This window comes from Phyllobates terribilis, unplaced genomic scaffold (assembly GCF_046119375.1).
Source record: "Phyllobates terribilis strain yellow unplaced genomic scaffold, ASM4611937v1 Scaffold_17__1_contigs__length_24005725, whole genome shotgun sequence".
In the NCBI taxonomy this organism is placed as follows: Eukaryota; Metazoa; Chordata; class Amphibia; order Anura; family Dendrobatidae; genus Phyllobates; species Phyllobates terribilis.
The window spans coordinates 20617717-20641102 of NW_027362777.1; positions in this window are offsets into that span (position 1 = coordinate 20617717).

The window sequence follows — 23386 nt, forward strand, 5'->3', positions numbered from 1 at the left end:
AGTAGGAGGAAAATTAGAAAAACGAAGTAAAGGCTGGAAAGTTGTGAGATCGGCTCTTCTGTGACACAGACAAATATTTCTTTATTTTTTTGGTGGGGGGGGGGGGTCCAATTAGAGCTTCTGCTATGGGGCCTCATGATTTCTATGTGCGCCCCTGGCCATAATCATCAACATTAATAGAAATAAACACTTGAAATAGATCACTTTGATTGTAATGACTTTATAGAATATAGGAGTTTCATTTTCACCATTGAAGAACTAAAATAAATAAACTTTTTAATGATATTGTAATTTAGTGAGATGCACCTGTATATATAAGGGGTGTGGGTGCCATCATACTATAAGGGGCTATGAGAGTCATCATGCTATATATAAGGGGCAGTGGGGCCATCATATTATATAAAATGGGGAGTGGGTGCCAGAATACAGTTTATAAGGGGCCGTGGGGCCATCATACAGTATAAAGGGAGCTGTAAGGGCCATAATATAGTGTACAAGTGGGTGTGGGGGCCATCATACAGTATATATTGGGCTGCGGGGGCCATCATACAGTACTGTATATATGGGGCTGTGAGGGCCATTATACAGGATATAGGTAGTTGTAGGGACAATCATGCCAGTTATAAGGAGTTATAGAGACCATCATACAGTGCATAGGGAGCTGTGGGGACCATCAGACAATGCATAGGGAGCTGTGGAGACCATCATACAGTGCATAGGGAGCTTTGGGGACCATTATGCAGTGCATAGGGAGCGTGGGGACCATTATGCAGTGCATAGGGAGATGTGGGGACCTTTATACAGGGCAAAGGGAGCTGTGGGGACCATTATGCAGTGCATAGGAAGCTGTGGGGACCATTATGCAGTGCATAGGGAGCTGTGGGGACCATTATGCAGTGCATAGGGAGCTGTGGGGACCATTATGCAGTGCGTAGGCAGCTGTGGGGACCATTATGCAGTGCATGTGGAGCTGTGGGGACCATTATGCAGTGCATAGGGGAGTTGTAGGGACCATCATACAGAGCGTAGGGAGCTGTGGGGAGTATCATACAGTACTTAAGGAGCCGTGGGGACCATCATACAGTGTATAAGGAGCCGTGGGGACCATCATACAGTGTATAAGGAGCCGTGGGGACCATCATACAGTGTATAAGGAGCCGTGAGGACCATCATACAGTGCATAAGGAGCTGCAGGGACCATCATACAATGCGTAAAGAGCTGTGGGGACCATCAGAAAATGCATAGGGAGCTGTGGAAACCATCATACAGTGCCTGAGGAGCTGTGGGGACCATCATACAGTGCATAGGGAGATGTGGGGACCATCATACCGAGCGTAGGGAGCTGCGGGGACCATCATACAGTACATAAGGAGCCATGGGGACCATCATACAGTGTATAAGGAGCCATGGGGACCATCATTCAGTGCATGAGGAGCTGCGGGGACCATCATACAGTGCGTAGAGAGCTATGAGGACAATCATACAATGCATAGGGAGCTGTGGAGACCATCATACAATGCATAGGGAGCTGTGAAGACCATCATACAGTGCATAGGGCACTGTGGGGACCATCATACAGAGCATAGGGAGCTGTGGGGACCATCATACAGAGCATAGGGAGCTGTGGGGACCATCATACAGTGTCTAGGGAGCTGTGGGGACACTCATACAGCATCTAAGGAGCTGTGGGGACCATCATACAGTGTGTAGGGAGCTGTGGGGACCATCATACAGTGTATAGGGAAGTATGAGGACCATCATACAGTATCTAAGGAGCAAGGAGCTGTGGGGACCATCATACAGTGCATAGTGAGCTGTGGGGACCATCATACAGAGCGTAGATAGCTGTGGGGACCATCATACAGTGCATAGGGAGCTGTGGGTTCCATAATACAGAGCTTAGATAGCTGTGGGGACCATCATACAGTGCATAGGGAGCTGTGGGTTCCATCATACAGAGCATAGGGAGCTGTGGGGACCCTCATACAGAGCATAGAGAGCTGTGGGGACCATTATGCAATGCATAGGGAGCTGTGGGGACCATCATACAGTGCATGGGGGAGCTGTGGGGATCATCGTACAGTGTCTAGGGAGCTGTGGGGACCATCGTACAGTGTCTAAGGAGCTGTGGGGACCATCATACAGTGTCTAGGGAGCTGTGGGGACCATCATACAGTGTATAGGGAGCTGTGGGGACCATCATACAGAGCGTAGGGAGCTGTGGGGACCATCATACAGTGTGTAGTGAGCTGTTGGACTATCATACAATATACAGGGTGCTATGGGGGCACTAAGGACATTATTTATTTTAAATGGGTGCATCATCAGAAATTTCTTCTTTCACCTCCCAGAAATCATCGTCCATAGACTTGAAGAAGAACTTTGTAGTTGGGTGTAGTTTGATTGTGGCTTTAAGGGGGCATTATTACTTAAAGGGGATACTCAACGGTATTTGTTGCTTGGAGGGAACACTTCAGATATTGAAACTTACAGTACATAAGGAGCCGTGGGGACCATCATAAAGTGTATAAGGACCCTCATACAGAGCATAGAGAGCTGTGGGGACCATTATGCAATGCATAGGGAGCTGTGGGGACCATATACTTCTGTTTAAGAACAGCGTCGCATTGCAAGTCCACAATCTCCATCTGCAGATCTTCTGAAACACAAGCAATGTCTACCGCAAACGGAGTGGCAAAGAGTGTAAATTCAGCTTCAAGATCCTGAAACCCATGAAAACGTCTATCAAACTCTTGTAGTAACTGAGAAATTATATTGGAAGAGTAGTTCAAGCGTTCTGGTTCAGCTCGTACCAGCGACTGCATAGCTGAGAAATGAGGCAAATTGCTTGACTGCAGCTGCTGGGCCACAAAGACAGCTACATCTGATTGCTTTTATACCAGCAAACATCATTGTAATCATCTGCTTTGGGCCTCGGAGCTTTAGGTTGAGTGCGTTGAGGTGTTCTGTGACATCTGTTAGAAACGCTAAGTCAGATAGAAAAGCTGGGAAGGAAAGTTGGAAAGCGTCTTTATCTTTCAGCGCCATAAAAATCTATCTCCTGTCTCAAAGCAAAAAATCTTTCCAACCCTCTTCACCGACTCAACCATCTGACCTCGGTATGCTAAGGCAAGTCTCCATATTCACAGTCCAGATCAGACAGGAATGAAGTGAACGGCCTATGGTTAAGACCTCTTGCCCGTATAAAGTTACCAGTCTTAAGCACAAAGTCCATAACTTCTTTCATTTGTACACTTTTTCCGCACAGCGCCCCCTGATGCAGAATGCAGTGTATAGCACTGAAAGGACCTGACAATGAACGCTGGCCTCGTTTTGCTTTCAATAATCCCACAACACCAATGTTTTCAGGACACATTGCTGGTGCCCCATCCGCTACCACAGACACCAGTTTATCCCATGGCGGTCCTGCTGGGTTAATACAACCTTCAAGCTCTTTAAAAATGTCCCGACCGGTCGTTGTGCCTTTCATTGGTAATAAATCCAATAATTCCTCGGTTATGTTTAGGTTTTCATCAACCCCACGAATGAACACAGCACAGTATGGAGTATCTGTTACCCTCAGTAAATGGTCGTGAATGATTTGCTCTCATGTTACTGAGTAACTCGCTTTTCCAGAAGCTTCACTTGACCCGTTAATACTTGGGAAGAAGTTTCGCTGTTTTTGAAGAGACACTTTCATCTGCTGAAGCTTTTCCTCTCTGTTTGCCAGACATTGCTCCATACTGTCCTCCATGCTGCGTCATGTAATGGCGACGCACATTGTAGTCCTTAAGCTGCGACAAATGAAGACAAATCAGACTCTGGGCTCTCTCTCCGACCTCTGTGACAAAATATAAGTTTTCCCACTTTTCCTGAAATATTCGTTTTTCATCAGCAATCTTGCGCTTTTTTTGATGACGATGCCATTTATGATGTTAAACTGGTGCTCTGTGTATAGAAAAATATGTCTGTTAGCAACTCCGTCCTGCTCCCATAGAAATGCATCATAGTCTGCGGGCGTATGCAGAGTATGGACTATAATGGTGCTGGCCGAGTGAACATGCGCTCTGTCGTGCATCGCCTACTTGAGGCCGACACTCGGACATAGTAGACTGCGTCCAGTAGGTGTATACGCCCGAAAATGATGCAGGACAGAGCACACGTTGACTCTGTCAGCACCATTATATATTCTATGATCCTCGTTGGCACATATGTCCAAATCCCATTTTATATTGGTTCGGACATAAGCCCCGACGGGACCAACACACATGGGCAAGAACACAATGTGAAAGGGGCATCAGCAATATATGAGGCTGCTGTGTTCTGCCCATACATTGCTTAGTTCACTGCCAGAGCAGTTTTCAACTGATAAAGGGGTGTGCCGGGCGCCCGCACCCCACTGATTTCATATCACTGATTTATTCAATGAAGTGGCCATTTAATCATTAAAGGGGTTGTCAGACAATTTTATTTTGATGGCCTATCATTAGAACAGGTGATTGATATCTGATCGGTGGGATGCAACATCCAGCTCCCCCCACTGATCAGCAGTTCCCGGTGCCCGTGGTATGTGCTCACTTGCGGAGGGAACTACACAGCTCCATCAACTGCATAGTGGCCACGGCTGGGCCCTTCATATCCACTCTTATTGATTAGGCGTAGATTTGCATTACCCAGTTGCAGCCATTACAAAGGATAGCCCATCAATATAAAAGCAATGGACAATCCCTTTAAGTCCTGCAGAATCTCTTTATGTAGCTTCTCACCATAGCAATGCCATACATGTCAATATTAAAGAGAACCTGTAATGTCAGAAAACGCTATTTACCTGGTGATATAGAGTCAATCTGCAGGTAAATATCTTTACAATGCTACATGGCCGTCTTACTGTAAGTGCAGCTACCAGGAAAGAAGTAACTTATTTCCTCCCGGGAGCTATGGGCTTTCAGTCATAGAAGTTACATTCATGGCTCACAGCACTGCTCACTATACTGTAAGCACGCCCCAGAACTTTTGATTTTCTCCGCACAGATGCGCTGCACACTGAGCTGGCAATCCAAGTGCTGGAGCGTGCTTACAGCAACTACTCATAGTGTAGTAAGCCGGCTTAAGCAACTCCTTGCATGACTGAAAGCCGATGGCTCTTGAAAGAAATATAGTTCAGTGTCCCAGCAGCTGAACTTTTAGAAAAGCTGCCAGGAAACGTTGTAACACTATTTACCTGCAGATTATTCCTGTATCTGACGTTTTCAGCTATACCATTTTTGGTATATGGCTTTTTGATCATTTTTTATTCTATTTTCTGTCAGTATGATGGAAAAGCTACATTTTTGGTGCGTTTATTATTTTTTATTCATCATGAGGCTATGATCATACATTACGTTTTTGCAGTGTTTTCTCTGCAACCAAAATTTGCTCTTGCTTATAAGGGCTCTTTCACACGTCAGTATCTCCAGTACGAGTGGAGACAGTTTCCACACGTGCTGGAGACATCGATACACGATGAATGAATTGGTCTGTGCACATCTCAATGTGTTTCCACAGACCATGTGTCAGTGCGCTCCACGGGGAGAATGAGCGGCTTTGGAGCTGCGCTCAGTGAGTGACAGGACACGGCTCCTGAGCTCAGCTCCGGAGCCACTCATTCTCCCTGGCTCCTTGGTATCAGAGGATTACAGCGGGGGACACCTAGAAGAGGTGAGTATATGGATTTTATTGTTTTATTCTTTGTTTTACACAGGGACACAGCGGGAGCAGACACTACTACTACCCTCATCCTTGTCCCTGCTGGTGCTGATTGCAGCGCAGGCAAGGAATCATGATGAGTGCAGCATTCAGCACCCGGCGCTTGGGAACAGCGTTAGCTGTACGCTGATTCCCTGGTGCCGGTATGTGTGATCCTGATGCAGCACATGGGCCGCACACGGATGCAACATGTAAAACGGATATCTCCGGTAACGGAAATATATGCGAAACCGGCCTAAAAAACAGGTTTTGTGGCGTTTTTTGGTGGAGATTATAGGAATCTACAGTACGTTTAATAAAGTCAGTTTTATTCACCAAAAAACCTGCAAAATCAGTGTTTTCCCACTTTCTTATTGCTATGGGTGAAAAACGCTGCAAAAACGCTTTTGTTCAATGTCCCCATTGGGGCATACGTTCAAACCCTACAAGAAAACGGGATACGGATATTTGTGCCTACAGGGCCATAGACTGTAATGATGCCGGCAGAGCAAACGTGTGCTCTGCATAATTTTTTAGGGAGTGCACGCCTACAGGAGGCGGACAGTCAGACATAATAGACTGCATCTGAATGTGCGCTTCCAGTATGTGTACACTTCCGAAAATGATGCCAGCAGAACGCACGTTCGCTGTGTCGGCACCATTACAGTATATGGCCCCATAGGCACATATGTCTGAATCCCGTTTTGTGGGGGGGTCCGGACGTATGCCCCGATGGGGACATTGAGCGTAATGTGAAGGCACAGTAAGCCAGGGATATGGTACAGATTTATACCACAAATGTGTACTTTTTTTTTTCACTTTCAAGTTTAGTAGCAGAATACTTTTATTTCATATTTTATTTAGATTTTTTTATGTAGCTTTTAACTTTTACTTTACAGTCACTGATCTAATATCCTGCAATGCTTCTGTACTGCAGAATATTAGGTCTGTCTGTCTGTCTTATATTGACAGTTCACATGTAGGACCCTGCATATTCCAGGCCCCAAAGATGGCTAACCTAAAGGCCATTACTTGGCCTCAGGTTACCATAGGCTTAAGAGTAAGCCCCTCCCCTGAAAATAGCCATCTAGATGCCGCTGTCACAATTGATGGCGGTATCTAAAGGGTTAAACGGCTGCGATCGGTGTTAATACCAATTGTGGCCATTAAAGTAGGTTGTCAGCTGTGATGTACAGCTTACCTCAGCGGATGATAGGGTCGGCTCTGCATGTGAGCCGGCGCTATCATCTTGCTGTACATGTACAGCCACAGCATATGTCACCTACAAAATCCAGCAATGTGGGGGAAAGTCACGCCTCTGCTCTCTGTGCACTGGCGTGATGTCATCACCCAGCGCCAGAGGGATGTCATCACGCAGCGCCAGAGGGATGTCATAATATAGTTTGGAAGAAAAAAGACTCAGGATATACAACCGTGCACACCCAATATTAGAAAAATGAAAAAATCTTTATTACATGATTACACACTGACAACACAAGAAAAAATAAAAACATTTAAAAACAGACAAGGCATAACAATATTCATGGGGGAAGAACAATAATAGTGTTCCAAAGCAATAAATCCCCCCTTAGGCCACAGGTATAATATATATAATTTTAATATCTCATAATACAATAATGGTTTTTAACCAAGCTATGTCGCCCTAGTGGAGGGTAGCACAGCACCACTAGACCAAACATAGGTAATGGACCAGGCACTCCCAAATAATCAGACTATACATCATAATAGATCAAGGAATGAAGGAATGAGTGGGAGTAATAACCTGCTAGCACTAGGGGCCCGTATAGTATCAGCATTTACCAAAAAGTGTCATCCCACGTAAGGTACGACATCGGATCATGAGTTAAATCATGTATGGCAAAACGGGCACTCCTGAGTAGTCAAGGGATAAATCAAAAATAATAAATTGACATAGTTACCTGTTGGCACCGAAGACCCTACGCGTTACGCTGCTGGACCGCAGCTTCGTCAGGGGTATGTTGTCAGTGAACACATGTGTACATTAAATAATCTATCCAATTTAGTGTGATTCCCTTCAGGTGAGTATAGATGCCCTCAGAAAGTCTCTCCAGCATCGTGGCAAATCGGACGGTAACTTCCTGTTTCCACAGCGTGCCGCCCACGTGCTGTGATGTAACGCAACCGGAACTGGATAAGACGTCATATCCGGTCGGCGAACCGCCGCCCCTTCCTATCTCTCATGCGTTCCACCCAGACGCTATGGTGGAACGCAACCGGAACTAGGTAAAAGATCATATCCGGTTTTGGAAACCGCCCCCTCAGAGATCAAGAGGGATGTAGTCCCTTGGGATGGTCACAATAGGAAAGAAGTTGGCATTCCCGGGGAAGATAGAACGCAAAAAATATATGTATACCCCCGGAAGTAGCGCGTCCGCTACAAAAAATTACCGGTACAAAGAAAAGAGGGCTGGCCCTGATCAAGGAAAGTGCCTGGCCAGGCCAAAGAGCAAGATGAAAAGTGTGATTGGAGTCAGAAAGTCACCAAATGTGCATAAAAGTGTGACCAATAATAACAATACAAACAAAAACATAAAAGACTTACCAGACAAACCAACCACAAACAAACATAGAACAAACAACAATCATGTACAAATTGTGGGCCATTACAAAGGTGGCTAATGAAGCCAAACAGCAACATATATGGATATACGTACAATTATAAATAAGGACCTGGCATTTAAGATGATAAGAATGCTGGGGATTAACTTGTTATGGGATGGAGGAAATGCACAAGCCAGCCACACGAGAAGAGATGGAAGGATAAAAAGGATAAAGAGGAAAAAGGTTGAACCAGAGAGCCCTCAATCTAAAGCGGGATTCCAATAGCAAGGATACCATGGGAGTTTAAGCCAAGTAACCAGTAAATGAAAAGTCCTCATTTATACCCCTAGGGGCCACTGTATCAAGAACAAAGATCCACCTAGATTCAGATCTCAATAGATCCTTGGTGTGATCTGAATTACGTGAATTGGGCCTCATCTTCTGGAGGCCCATGACTCGCAATTTATTGGGGCTACCAGCGTGGCATTGGAAGAAGAGCAGAGCCACCGAAGAGATGGCTTTGCCCTTCTTCAAATCCTGTTCAGCAAGATGGATGTTGGAAACATGTTGCTGTACCCGTCTACGGAGTTCCTGCGACGTTTGACCAATATAAACCTTCGGACAGGGACAGGTCAATGCATATACAACATTAGTGGACCTACAATTGATAAAGTCCCTCAAAGGGTATTGATGGTTGTCAATCGGATTAGTGAAAGTTTTACCAGAAGAGAGAAATGGACAAGCAGAACAATCGCCACAAGGGAATGAGCCCTTAAATTTACTGCCGCCCGAGGTACTACAACTGGGGCGTGTATAGTGACTATGCATAAGTTTATCCCTTAAATTTGGGGCGCGTCTAGCCGTCAACAACGGTCTCTCTGGTAAAATGCTAGAAAGACGACTATCCGTCTTAAGTATATTCCAATGTTTCCGAAATAGACTACCCACTTCATTCCATTGATTGTTAAACCTGGTGATAAATCTAATATGTGTATCCTCCATATTGACACGTGATTGTAGCAACATCTCCCGTGGTTTGACCAAAACCTTCTGGTGAGCCTTGGAAATTACCGCTTTAGGATATCCGCGCTCCCGAAAACGTGAGGTTAAATTGCTGGCCTCGGTTTTGTAATCCTCCTGTGTTGTACAGTTCCTTTTGGCCCTTGAGAATTGTCCCACCGGTATGCTGTCTCTCAAGTTTCTAGGATGAAAACTTTAGTAGTGTAAGAGACTGTTTGTGGCAGTCGATTTCCTATGTAATTTGGATACAAGTGAGCCACCCACTTTCCTGATCTCCAGATCCAGGAAGTTAACTGCAGAGGAAGATATACAATGGGTAAGATGAATGTTAAAATCATTAACGTTCAGCCTATCAATGAAGGTAAGTGCCTCGGCTTCCGTGCCCGTCCAGATAATCAAGATATCATCTATGAAGCGTAGCCACTTGAAGACCCCCCGATTGTATGCCTGTGAGGGGTACACGTGTGTGTCCTCCCACCAACCCAGAAAAAGGTTGGCAAAGGAGGGCGCACACCGTGCCCCCATGGCGGTCCCAGAGATTTGTCGATAGAAGATATGATCAAACACAAAATAATTGTGGGTAAGAATGAAGTTCAAGAGGTCCACAATGAAAGAGTCATGTAAACGATTACCTCCACTTGTAGCATTCAGAAAATAGAGGACTGCTGCTATGCCATCTTTGTGGGCTATATTTGAATATAGCGATTCAACATCAACAGTGATGAATAAGAACTGGTCAGGTAAGCAAAGAGAGTTGAGAGTCCGTATCAGATGAGATGAATCTCTGAGATAAGAGGGTAAACTGGTAACGAGGGGCTGCAAGAAAAAATCTATGTAAATACATGCCTTTTCACAAATGCTTCCTATGCCTGACACAATAGGTTGACCCGGTGGACATTCCAGATTTTTGTGGACTTTGGGCAAGACATAGAAAGTGGGTATGGTAGGTTTCCTCACTATCATAAATTCCCTCTCTTGTTTATTAATGGTTCCCAAAGAGAAAGCCTTCAAAAGTAGTCGTTCAAGCTTAGCCGAGAAGACCTGTGTGGGGTCTGAGGGAAGTCTCAAATAAAATCTGGTGTTATTGAGCTGTCTATGTACTTCAGCAGTGTACATGCCACGAGGCCATAAAACAATATTTCCCCCTTTGTCTGCTTTCTTTATCAGGAATTCCTGGTTTTTCTGCAGGCAAAGGAGGGCACGCCTCTCCATCATGGTTAAATTTTGATGAGATATGTTATTGACAGGTAATCTCCTGATCTCATCTTTCATAACCTCAAAAAATGTAGAAACTGCTGGAACCAAAGACAGGGATGGTAGAATATTAGAAGGTAATCGATGCGGAAACTTTTTCCTACCTTGGTGTGACTGGTTGTCCTCTAGGAGTTCAAGTAAGTCACGGAAGACCTGTTTATCAGTAGGGGAAGAGAGGTCTGAGAATGAATCAGATTTAGTGTAGATGACTTTGAGAATAATTCTCCTACAAAAAAGATACAAGTCTTTTAGCAAGATAAATTTATCGACCGGTACCATGGGAGAGAAAGAGAGACCCTTCTGTAATACAGACCTTTCAACATCATTTAATGTATAAGTAGAAAGGTTGATGATCTGAAGTTGGTCAGAGTTCTGACTTAAAATCTGTTCCTCTTCTTGTATATCCTGGTGGCCATGGTCCTCACAGAATTTGATCCTGTTTTTTTGCTGCCGTTGCTTACATTTCCCCCGTCTCGTCCGCCGTCGGTATCGCTCGTTTCTGAGCTTAAAAAATTATCACTATGGCCTATACTTGACAGAGATCCTCCTTCCGTATATTTTACAGATGAAGGTTTACGCAAGTTACCCCTATGTTTCCATTTATAGGCTTGGTTCCTGTCATAATCAGCTTTATCCCTGTTTAACTTTGCTCTTTTCCTCTCCATGGTATCTTTATCAAGACGATCAATGGTGTCCCTCAACTCAGTTTGGAAGGGCACTATAAATTTATTATAATCATATTTGGACATCTGTGTTTCCAATGATTTAATACGAATTTTCAATGTCTGAAAAAGATCCCTGTCATGTTGGATTAGCATATTGACTAGGACATTAGAACACTGTGATAGACCTGATTCCCATGTGGCCTTAAATTCTGGGGTAGGTTCCCAGGCTGGAAATATCTGGACTCTCAATCCACGTGGATAGATAGAGAGTCTCTGATATTCCTCAAGGCTAGATATGTTCCACCAGACTCGTATGACTGACTTGTGCAGATCCGTCAAATCCCGTGCGAGACAATTAAATATCAGAGACTCTCTATCTATCCACGTGGATTGAGAGTCCAGATATTTCCAGCCTGGGAACCTACCCCAGAATTTAAGGCCACATGGGAATCAGGTCTATCACAGTGTTCTAATGTCCTAGTCAATATGCTAATCCAACATGACAGGGATCTTTTTCAGACATTGAAAATTCGTATTAAATCATTGGAAACACAGATGTCCAAATATGATTATAATAAATTTATAGTGCCCTTCCAAACTGAGTTGAGGGACACCATTGATCGTCTTGATAAAGATACCATGGAGAGGAAAAGAGCAAAGTTAAACAGGGATAAAGCTGATTATGACAGGAACCAAGCCTATAAATGGAAACATAGGGGTAACTTGCGTAAACCTTCATCTGTAAAATATACGGAAGGAGGATCTCTGTCAAGTATAGGCCATAGTGATCATTTTTTAAGCTCAGAAACGAGCGATACCGACGGCGGCCGAGACGGGGGAAATGTAAGCAACGGCAGCAAAAAAACAGGATCAAATTCTGTGAGGACCATGGCCACCAGGATATACAAGAAGAGGAACAGATTTTAAGTCAGAACTCTGACCAACTTCAGATCATCAACCTTTCTACTTATACATTAAATGATGTTGAAAGGTCTGTATTACAGAAGGGTCTCTCTTTCTCTCCCATGGTACCGGTCGATAAATTTATCTTGCTAAAAGACTTGTATCTTTTTTGTAGGAGAATTATTCTCAAAGTCATCTACACTAAATCTGATTCATTCTCAGACCTCTCTTCCCCTACTGATAAACAGGTCTTCCGTGACTTACTTGAACTCCTAGAGGACAACCAGTCACACCAAGGTAGGAAAAAGTTTCCGCATCGATTACCTTCTAATATTCTACCATCCCTGTCTTTGGTTCCAGCCAGGGGCGGACACAGACTGTAGTGGGCCCCTGTGCAAGAAATTTTGGGGGGCCCCCCCTGCCCTTCATAAGGCAACAAAGTTATGTAAACATAACCCCCCATGTGCATCTCTCACCCCCCCATGTGCAGCTCTCATCCCACCCATGTGCAGCTCTCACCCCCCGTGCATCTCTCATCCCCCCATGTGCATCTCTCATCCCCCCCATGTGCATCTCTCATCCCCCCCATGTGCATCTCTCATCCCCCCCATGTGCATCTCTCACCCCCCCATGTGCATCTCTCACCCCCCCATGTGCATCTCTCACCCCCCCCATGTGCATCTCTCATCCCCCCCGTGCATCTCTGATTCCCCCCACTCCTAGTTAATTAATTGTATTTAAAAAAAATAAAACTTGTTATACTTACCCCCATGCAATCCCTGCAGAATCCTGGCGCTCGTCCACGTCGCTGCCACCAGGTTCTCCTGACGTTCGGCCATGTGACGGCGCCACATACATAGCCATCAGCTTTTGTTTTGGCCAAAAGATTTTTAAAGCCGCCACCACGATAAGGTAGACTCTTCTGGACGGGCCCTACTCTAACCTATTAAAATTTTCTTAAAATATCCAATACTCTTTTTAGATATATTTTTATTTAGTTTTCTTTAAGGGAATGTGTCATATACATTTTTTTTTTAAATGACCAATAATACCACATACAGGGAATACCGCCACACCATGACCAGACCACATATTACCACAACATAGTGACCGAATAATACCACACAGAAGGGAGAAAAACTGCCACACCATGACCAGACCACATATTACCACTACATTACTAATATTACCACCACATTACTAATATTACCATAAGTGTCATTATACACGGGAGCTCTATACATGGTATGTATAACGTAAGTGTCCAGGTAATCTAGTGATCACCAGTGAAATTATACACAGGAGCTCTGTATATAGTGTCAGTGTACAGGTAATACAGTGACATTATACACAGGAGCTCTGTATATAGTGTACAGGTAATACAGTGATCATCAGTGACATTATACACAGGAGCTCTGTATATAGTGTCAGTGTACAGGTAATACAGGGATCACCAGTGACATTATACACAGGAGCTCTGTATATAGTGTCAGTGTACAGGTAATACAGTGATCACCAGTGAAATTATACACAGGAGCTCTGTATATAGTGTCAGTGTACAGGTAATACAGTGATCACCAGTGACATTATACACAGGAGCTCTGTATATAGTGTCAGTGTACAGGTAATACAGTGATCACCAGTGACATTATACACAGTGTACATGTAATAGACTGACTCACCGGTGACGTCTCTAGGTGAAGTCCTTCATCTTCGCTTTTCTCCTTCATCCAGCACAGACCGCCATCACGTCTTCCAGCCAGGACTCGTCTCTGCATAAAATAACACAGTTATCTAGAGCACATTCCCCAACTTCTACATTACGCAGCTGAATACAGACGTGCATCCACCATCAATATATGGTTAGTTATTAGGCAACCTACCATTCCAAATATAAATTGTAATCCACCACTGTGCCCCCATTAACTGTAAATAGGCACTTAATATATAATTTAATTAGAACCTCTACTCTTTCCGCCAATTTGTTACCAGTCACACTCCTGCATCCGCAACGCCCCCTACTCTATACTTCCTGCTCCCCGCATTCAATATTTACATGCACCCCCTGCCCCAATTCATTATATCATGTCCGTGCTCTCCCCACCCCATCATCATTTATCATTTACTCTCCCCCACCCCACATTCGTTATGTGCAGCTCATTATCCCCCTACTCCCAATTCCCCCATGTGCAGCTCTCAAACCCCCCCATGTGCAGCTCTCATCCCCCTCCATGTGCCCCTCTCTCACCCCCTCCCCCCCACATGTGCCCCTCTCTCATCCCCCTCCCCCACATGTGCCCCTCTCTCATCCCCCTCCCCCACATGTGCCCCTCTCTCATCCCCCTCCCCCACATGTGCCCCTCTCTCATCCCCCTCCCCCACATGTGCCCCTCTCTCATCCCCCTCCCCCACATGTGCCCCTCTCTCATCCCCCTCCACCACATGTGCACCTCTCTCATCTCCCCCCACATGTGCATCTCCCATCTCCCCCCCCCACACATGTGCATCTCCCATCTCCCCCCCACACATGTGCATCTCCCATCTCCCCCACACATGTGCATCTCCCATCTCCCCCCCCACACACGTGCATCTCCCATCCCCCCCCACACACATGTGCATCTCCCATCCCCCCCCCCACATGTGCATCTCCCATCCCCCCCACATGTGCATCTCCCATCCCCCCACACACACATGTGCATCTCCCATCTCCCCCCCCTACACACATGTGCATCTCCCATCTCCCCCCCCACACACATGTGCATCTCCCATCTCCCCCCCCACATACATGTGCATCTCCCATCTCCCCCCCCACACACATGTGCATCTCCCATCTCCCCCCCCACACACATGTGCATCTCCCCCCCCACACACGTGCATCTCCCATCTCCCCCCCCACACACATGTGCATCTCCCATCTCCCCCCCCACACACATGTGCATCTCCCATCTCCCCCCCCACACACACACATGTGCATCTCCCATCTCCCCCCCCCACACACATGTGCATCTCCCATCTCCCCCCCCACACACACACATGTGCATCTCCCATCTCCCCCCCCACACACACACACACACATGTGCTTCTCCCATCTCTCCACTCCTAGTTAATTGTATTTTAAAAAAAATAAAACTTGTTATACTTACCCCCATGCGATCCCTGCAGAATCCTGGCGCTCGTCCAAATCGCTGACAGCAGGTTCTCCTGACTTCCGGCCATGTGACGGCACCGTCACATGACCGGAAGTCAGGGGAATCATGAAGGCGTTGCTGCAACAGCGCAGCTCAGCGCTGAAATGTCCCGGACCCGGCGCATAGCATGGGGCCGGGGGCCCCATGAGGAGAGAGACGCACAAGAGGGGGGCCCCCGAGGGGGCCCCTACCGGCCGGGCCCCATACTAGAGTCAGGGCAGTCATGCCCTGATGCCGGCCCTGCTGGAGGCTGGAGGGGCCCCCTCTCCCTCGGGGCCCCCGTTCAATGAACCGGCTGCACGGGCGGTAGTTCCGCCCCTGGTTCCAGCAGTTTCTACATTTTTTGAGGTTATGAAAGATGAGATCAGGAGATTACCTGTCAATAACATATCTCATCAAAATTTAACCATGATGGAGAGGCGTGCCCTCCTTTGCCTGCAGAAAAACCAGGAATTCCTGATAAAGGAAGCAGACAAAGGGGGAAATATTGTTTTATGGCCTCGTGGCATGTACACTGCTGAAGTACATAGACAGCTCAATAACACCAGATTTTATTTGAGACTTCCCTCGGACCCCACACAGGTCTTCTCGGCTAAGCTTGAACGACTACTTTTGAAGGCTTTCTCTTTGGGAACCATTAATAAACAAGAGAGGGAATTTATGATAGTGAGGAAACCTACCATACCCACTTTCTATGTCTTGCCCAAAGTCCACAAAAATCTGGAATGTCCACCGGGTCGACCTATTGTGTCAGGCATAGGAAGCATTTGTGAAAAGGCATGTATTTACATAGATTTTTTCTTGCAGCCCCTCGTTACCAGTTTACCCTCTTATCTCAGAGATTCATCTCATCTGATACGGACTCTCAACTCTCTTTGCTTACCTGACCAGTTCTTATTCATCACTGTTGATGTTGAATCGCTATATTCAAATATAGCCCACAAAGATGGCATAGCAGCAGTCCTCTATTTTCTGAATGCTACAAGTGGAGGTAATCGTTTACATGACTCTTTCATTGTGGACCTCTTGAACTTCATTCTTACCCACAATTATTTTGTGTTTGATCATATCTTCTATCGACAAATCTCTGGGACCGCCATGGGGGCACGGTGTGCGCCCTCCTTTGCCAACCTTTTTCTGGGTTGGTGGGAGGACACACACGTGTACCTGTCACGGGTGTGTTGCCACGAAGATCGTCACGAGTACACAGCCTGACTTCTCGCAGCTGACTTGTTGGTGCTTTGTGTCTCTCGGCAGTGAGGGAGTTAATTCTCTCTCTCTCTGGGCTAGATGAGGTCCAGCCTCGCCCAGCTGCAATCAATACTTCTGTAGTGAGACTCCTTCATATACCTGCTGGTCTGTTTGGGAGGTGTCGGTGAAAGCATTTCATTCAGACTGACAGAGCGGATCGTGGTGTTTGGAGTTGCTGAGATAAGTGTATTTGGAAGTGTTTTTCCCTTTCCTCGCTTTATCATTTATCTCCTTTCCCGTTGGTTTTCCCTCTGTTGTAGTTGAGTAGTTGTTTGTATGCAAGGTGGTTTTGGTTTTTCCCTTGTACTGTCTCGTTCGTCTAAGTATTGTGTTTGGGCATATTATGTCTTGTTCCCTTTGGTTGTGATCGGGGTCCTTCTCAGGACTAGATTACTGTGGTGCAGGGATCTTCAGGAGGTAGGGGTTACGCTGGCGGCCTGGACCTCTGTACCTTTAACAGTACCTCCAGGTTGAGGGATTAGTCAGGGTCCCAGCTTAGGGTCAGCTTAGGCCCCCTACCTCCAGTATACGGAGACAGCGTGACATTTTCACCGACCCAACTTAGTTTTTCTCCAGCTACCATGGATCCAGTAGCCGGTCTAGCTCGGCAATTGCAGAGTTTGTCCATGGAGCTGGCGGACGTTAGGTCCAAGGTTTGGCATCCTCAGGAGCAAGCCGGACCAGAACCTAAAGTAGCTCTCCCTGATAGGTTCACTGGGGGGCGGGACAAGTTTTTTGTTTTCCGGGAGGCATGCAAATTGTACTTTCGGCTGCGGCCTCGGTCATCGGGGAGTGAAGAACAAAGGGTGGGAATTGTCATCTCGCTCCTACAAGGGGACCCACAATCCTGGGCGTTCTCTCTTCCCCCGGGTTCCCCGGCTCTCCAGGCAGTGGATAGGTTTTTCGCTGCTCTGGGACTCGTATATGATGACCCAGATCGGATCTCCCTTGCTGAGTCTAAGTTACGTAGGATCCAGCAGGGAGATCGTCCGGCGGAGGAATTCTGTTCGGAGTTCCGTAGGTGGGCCACGGACACCCAGTGGAATGACCCGGCTCTTAGGAGCCAGTTTTGTCATGGTTTATCCGACAAATTACAGGATGTGTTGGCACAGTATGACTCTCCCGTGTCACTGGAAGCCGCTATGGCCCTTGCTATTCGCGTGGACAGACGGCTTCGGGAGAGGTGCGGGATAATTCTACCCCCTGTGATGACTCCACCTCCTACAAGGTCCCCTCATATGGTGGTTCCCCTGGTCAGTCCAGAGGAGCCTATGCAATTAGGAGGGACATCATTTCGGGGGAGGGGACCGGTGGTGTGCCATAAGGCAGGAAGGTGTTTCTTCTGCGGGAGAAAGGGACATTTTATTGGGGGGTGTCCATCCCGTCCCTTGCAGAGTGAAGAGTCGTCGGAAAACTGTTAATCCCAGGTTGTGTGGTGGACGGCAATCTGGGAGTAGGTATTTCGTCCCTAGGTTCGTCTCAGTTTCTCGTACCGGCGGAGGTGGTGGTGGGTACGAGAACTGAGAGGATATCTGTTCTTCTGGATAGTGGGGCCGGGGCTAATCTGGTTGATGCTCGGTTTGCCCGGGTCCAAGGTATGCGGTTGAGTGAGTTGGCTAAACCCATCCCCATATTCTCGATCGATGCCAGGCCTCTCGGTCAGGGAAGTTTTTTGCAAGCTGTGCATGACGTAAAACTTCAAGTGGGGGCAATACATAAAGAACTGTTGTCTTGCTACGTGTTGGAGGGTCTTCCCACTCCTATTGTGTTGGGCCTTCCTTGGTTAGCTAAGCATAACCCGGTTATTAATTGGCAAACCAGGGAGATAAGCCAATGGAGTAAATTCTGTAATAAAAACTGCATGAACACGGTCATTGGTGCGGTTACTCCTTGGGTCTTACCTCCATTTCTGGCGGACTTTGAGGATGTATTCTCGGAGAAAGGGTGTCAGGAACTACCTCCTCATCGCGTGTATGACTGTTCTGTAAAACTGCTCCCTGAGGCCAAGTTACCTAAAGCTAGGTTGTATAACCTTTCTGGTCCTGAGAGGCAGGCCATGAAGGATTATATCTCAGAAAGTCTGGCTAAGGGGCATATTAGACCTTCATCTTCACCGGTGGCTGCGGGGTTCTTCTTTGTTAAGAAGAAAGATGGAGGCCTACGCCCTTGCCTGGATTTCCGTGAACTTAATCGGATTACGGTCCGAGATCCGTATCCGCTCCCACTTATTCCCGATCTCTTTAATCAGATCGTGGGCGCCAAATGGTTCTCTAAGTTGGATCTCAGGGGGGCGTACAATCTGATTAGGATGAAAGAGGGGGATGAGTGGAAGACGGCGTTTAACACTCCGGAGGGGCATTATGAGAACCTTGTCATGCCATTCGGTCTGACTAATGCCCCGGCGGTGTTTCAACACTTTGTTAATGACATCTTTCGCCGCCTGGTGGGACAGTTTGTTGTCATATATCTGGATGATATCTTAATTTACTCGCCGGATCTGGTGTCTCATCAGGAGCACGTTAGGCAGGTGTTACAGATCTTGCGGGATAATAAACTGTATGCCAAGTGGGAAAAGTGTGTGTTCGCCGTACAGGAACTCCAGTTTTTAGGCTTCCTGGTTTCAGCGTCCGGTTTTCGTATGGACCCTGGGAAAGTGCGGGCAGTTCTTGAGTGGGATCGGCCAGAGAATCTTAAGGCACTACAACGTTTCCTGGGGTTTGCTAATTATTACCGGAAGTTCATTCGTAATTTCTCGTCCATGGTTAAGCCTCTCACAGACATGACTAAAAAGGGGACGGATTTTTCTAGGTGGTCTGACAAGGCTTGTCAAGCATTCTCCTCTTTGAAAAAATGTTTTGCCTCGGCGCCCATACTCATTCAACCTGATGCGTCTCAGCCATTCATTGTAGAGGTAGACGCTTCTGAGGTAGGGGTGGGAGCAGTATTGTCACAGGGTTCGTCCCCTGGTAAGTGGCATCCGTGCGCCTTTTTCTCTAAAAAATTGTCGTCCGCTGAGAGGAATTACGATGTCGGCAATAGGGAACTCTTGGCCATTAAGTTAGCTTTTGAGGAGTGGCGCCATTTTTTGGAGGGGGCAGTTCATCCGGTCACCGTCATCACCGATCACAAGAACCTGCTATATCTGGAGTCCGCGAAACGTCTGAATCCCAGACAAGCTAGGTGGTCATTGTTTTTTACCAGGTTTAATTTTGTCGTTACATATCGTCCTGGGTCAAAAAATGTAAAGGCGGATGCCTTATCTCGTAGTTTCCCGGGGGCCGGGAATACGGACGACCCGATTCCTATCCTTCAGGAGGGGGTGGTGGTTTCGGCAGTATGCTCTGAGCTGGAGGAGGAGGTATTGGAGGCTCAGGGGGACGCCCCTGTTGGACCTCCAGGGAGACTGTTTGTTCCAGATCAGTTGCGACAAAAGGTGATCGAGGCACACCATAACTCTGTTTTTGCAGGACACCCGGGGAGTAAAGCAACTGTGGATCTCCTCTCGCGTCGGTTTTGGTGGCCTAACTTACATAAGGAGGTGGTAACTTTTGTCGCATCCTGTGGGGTTTGTGCGCGCTCTAAAACCTCACATACCCGTCCGTCTGGGGCCCTCTTACCTTTGAAGATCCCGGAGCATCCTTGGACTCATCTGTCTATGGACTTTATTACGGACCTCCCTCCGTCTTCGGGTAAAACGGTCATACTCGTTGTAGTGGACAGGTTCAGCAAGATGGCACATTTTATCGCTCTTCCGGCTCTCCCTAATGCTAAAACTCTTGCGCAGGTGTTCATTGGGGAGATTGTGAGGCTTCACGGGGTACCCTCCGAGGTGGTGTCTGATCGGGGGTCTCAGTTTGTGTCTAAGTTCTGGAAGGCGTTTTGTGCACGGCGGGGGATGCAGTTGTCATTCTCTTCGGCTTTTCATCCTCAGACCAATGGTCAGACGGAACGTATGAACCAGAGCTTGGAGACATATCTCCGGTGTTTTGTGTCAGAGAACCAGGAGGACTGGGCTTCTTTCTTACCTCTGGCAGAGTTTGCTCTTAATAATAGGCGGAGCGAGTCCACTGGTAAGTCCCCGTTTTTTGGGGCATATGGTTTTCACCCCCAGTTTTGTACTTTCAGTAGGGGGGGCTCTTCGGGGGTTCCTGAGGAGGAACGATTTTCCTCATCACTCGCTTCAGTATGGAGAGGGGTGCTGAAGAATCTGAATACTATGGGGAACCGATACAAACGTATGGCTGATAGGAGGAGAGTGTCTGGTCCGGACCTAACTGTGAACGATCGGGTATGGTTGTCTACCAGGAATATTAAACTTAAGGTTCCCTCCTGGAAATTGGGTCCCAGGTTCATTGGGCCGTACAGAATCAGTTCTATTATTAATCCGGTGGCATTCCGTCTTGATCTCCCCCCTACGTTTAAAATTCACAACGTGTTTCACAGATCATTGCTTAAGAGGTATGTGGCGCCGGTGGTACCGTCACCTTTACCTCCCCCTCCAGTGGTTGTCAATGGTAACTTGGAGTTCCAGGTATCGAGGGTCATTGATTCACGCTTTAATCGCCGGTCCCTTCAGTACCTGGTTCATTGGAAGGGGTATGGTCCTGAGGAGAGGATGTGGGTTCCTGCGTCGGATATTAACGCAGACCGATTAGTTCGGGCCTTCCACACGACTCACCCGGATAAACCTGGCCCTGAGGGTCCGGAGGCCCCTCGTAGAAGGGGGGGTACTGTCACGGGTGTGTTGCCACGAAGATCGTCACGAGTACACAGCCTGACTTCTCGCAGCTGACTTGTTGGTGCTTTGTGTCTCTCGGCAGTGAGGGAGTTAATTCTCTCTCTCTCTGGGCTAGATGAGGTCCAGCCTCGCCCAGCTGCAATCAATACTTCTGTAGTGAGACTCCTTCATATACCTGCTGGTCTGTTTGGGAGGTGTCGGTGAAAGCATTTCATTCAGACTGACAGAGCGGATCGTGGTGTTTGGAGTTGCTGAGATAAGTGTATTTGGAAGTGTTTTTCCCTTTCCTCGCTTTATCATTTATCTCCTTTCCCGTTGGTTTTCCCTCTGTTGTAGTTGAGTAGTTGTTTGTATGCAAGGTGGTTTTGGTTTTTCCCTTGTACTGTCTCGTTCGTCTAAGTATTGTGTTTGGGCATATTATGTCTTGTTCCCTTTGGTTGTGATCGGGGTCCTTCTCAGGACTAGATTACTGTGGTGCAGGGATCTTCAGGAGGTAGGGGTTACACTGGCGGCCTGGACCTCTGTACCTTTAACAGTACCTCCAGGTTGAGGGATTAGTCAGGGTCCCAGCTTAGGGTCAGCTTAGGCCCCCTACCTCCAGTATACGGAGACAGCGTGACAGTACCCCTCACAGGCATACAATCGGGGGGTCTTCAAGTGGCTATGCTTCATAGATGATATCTTGATTATCTGGACGGGCACGGAAGCCGAGGCACTTACCTTCATTGATAGGCTGAACGTTAATGATTTTAACATTCATCTTACCCATTGTATATCTTCCTCTGCAGTTAACTTCCTGGATCTGGAGATCAGGAAAGTGGGTGTCTCACTTGTATCCAAATTACATAGGAAATCGACTGCCACAAACAGTCTCTTACACTACTAAAGTTTTCATCCTAGAAACTTGAGAGACAGCATACCGGTGGGACAATTCTCAAGGGCCAAAAGGAACTGTACAACACAGGAGGATTACAAAACCGAGGCCAGCAATTTAACCTCACGTTTTCGGGAGCGCGGATATCCTAAAGCGGTAATTTCCAAGGCTCACCAGAAGGTTTTGGTCAAACCACGGGAGATGTTGCTACAATCACGTGTCAATATGGAGGATACACATATTAGATTTATCACCAGGTTTAACAATCAATGGAATGAAGTGGGTAGTCTATTTCGGAAACATTGGAATATACTTAAGACGGATAGTCGTCTTTCTAGCATTTTACCAGAGAGACCGTTGTTGACGGCTAGACGCGCCCCAAATTTAAGGGATAAACTTATGCATAGCCACTATACACGCCCCAGTTGTAGTACCTCGGGCGGCAGTAAATTTAAGGGCTCATTCCCTTGTGGCGATTGTTCTGCTTGTCCATTTCTCTCTTCTGGTAAAACTTTCACTAATCCGATTGACAACCATCAATACCCTTTGAGGGACTTTATCAATTGTAGGTCCACTAATGTTGTATATGCATTGACCTGTCCCTGTCCGAAGGTTTATATTGGTCAAACGTCGTAGGAACTCCGTAGACGGGTACAGCAACATGTTTCCAACATCCATCTTGCTGAACAGGATTTGAAGAAGGGCAAAGCCATCTCTTCGGTGGCTCTGCTCTTCTTCCAATGCCACGCTGGTAGCCCCAATAAATTGCGAGTCATGGGCCTCCAGAAGATGAGGCCCAATTCTCGTAATTCAGATCACACCAAGGATCTATTGAGATCTGAATCTAGGTGGATCTTTGTTCTTGATACAGTGGCCCCTAGGGGTATAAATGAGGACTTTTCATTTACTGGTGTGCTACCCTCCACTAGGGCGACATAGCTTGGTTAAAAACCATTATTGTATTATGAGATATTAAAATTATATATATTATACCTGTGGCCTAAGGGGGGATTTATTGCTTTGGAACACTATTATTGTTCTTCCCCCATGAATATTGTTATGCCTTGTCTGTTTTTAAATGTTTTTATTTTTTCTTGTGTTGTCAGTGTGTAATCATGTAATAATCATGTAATAAAGATTTTTTCATTTTTCTAATATTGGGTGTGCACGGTTGTATATCCTGAG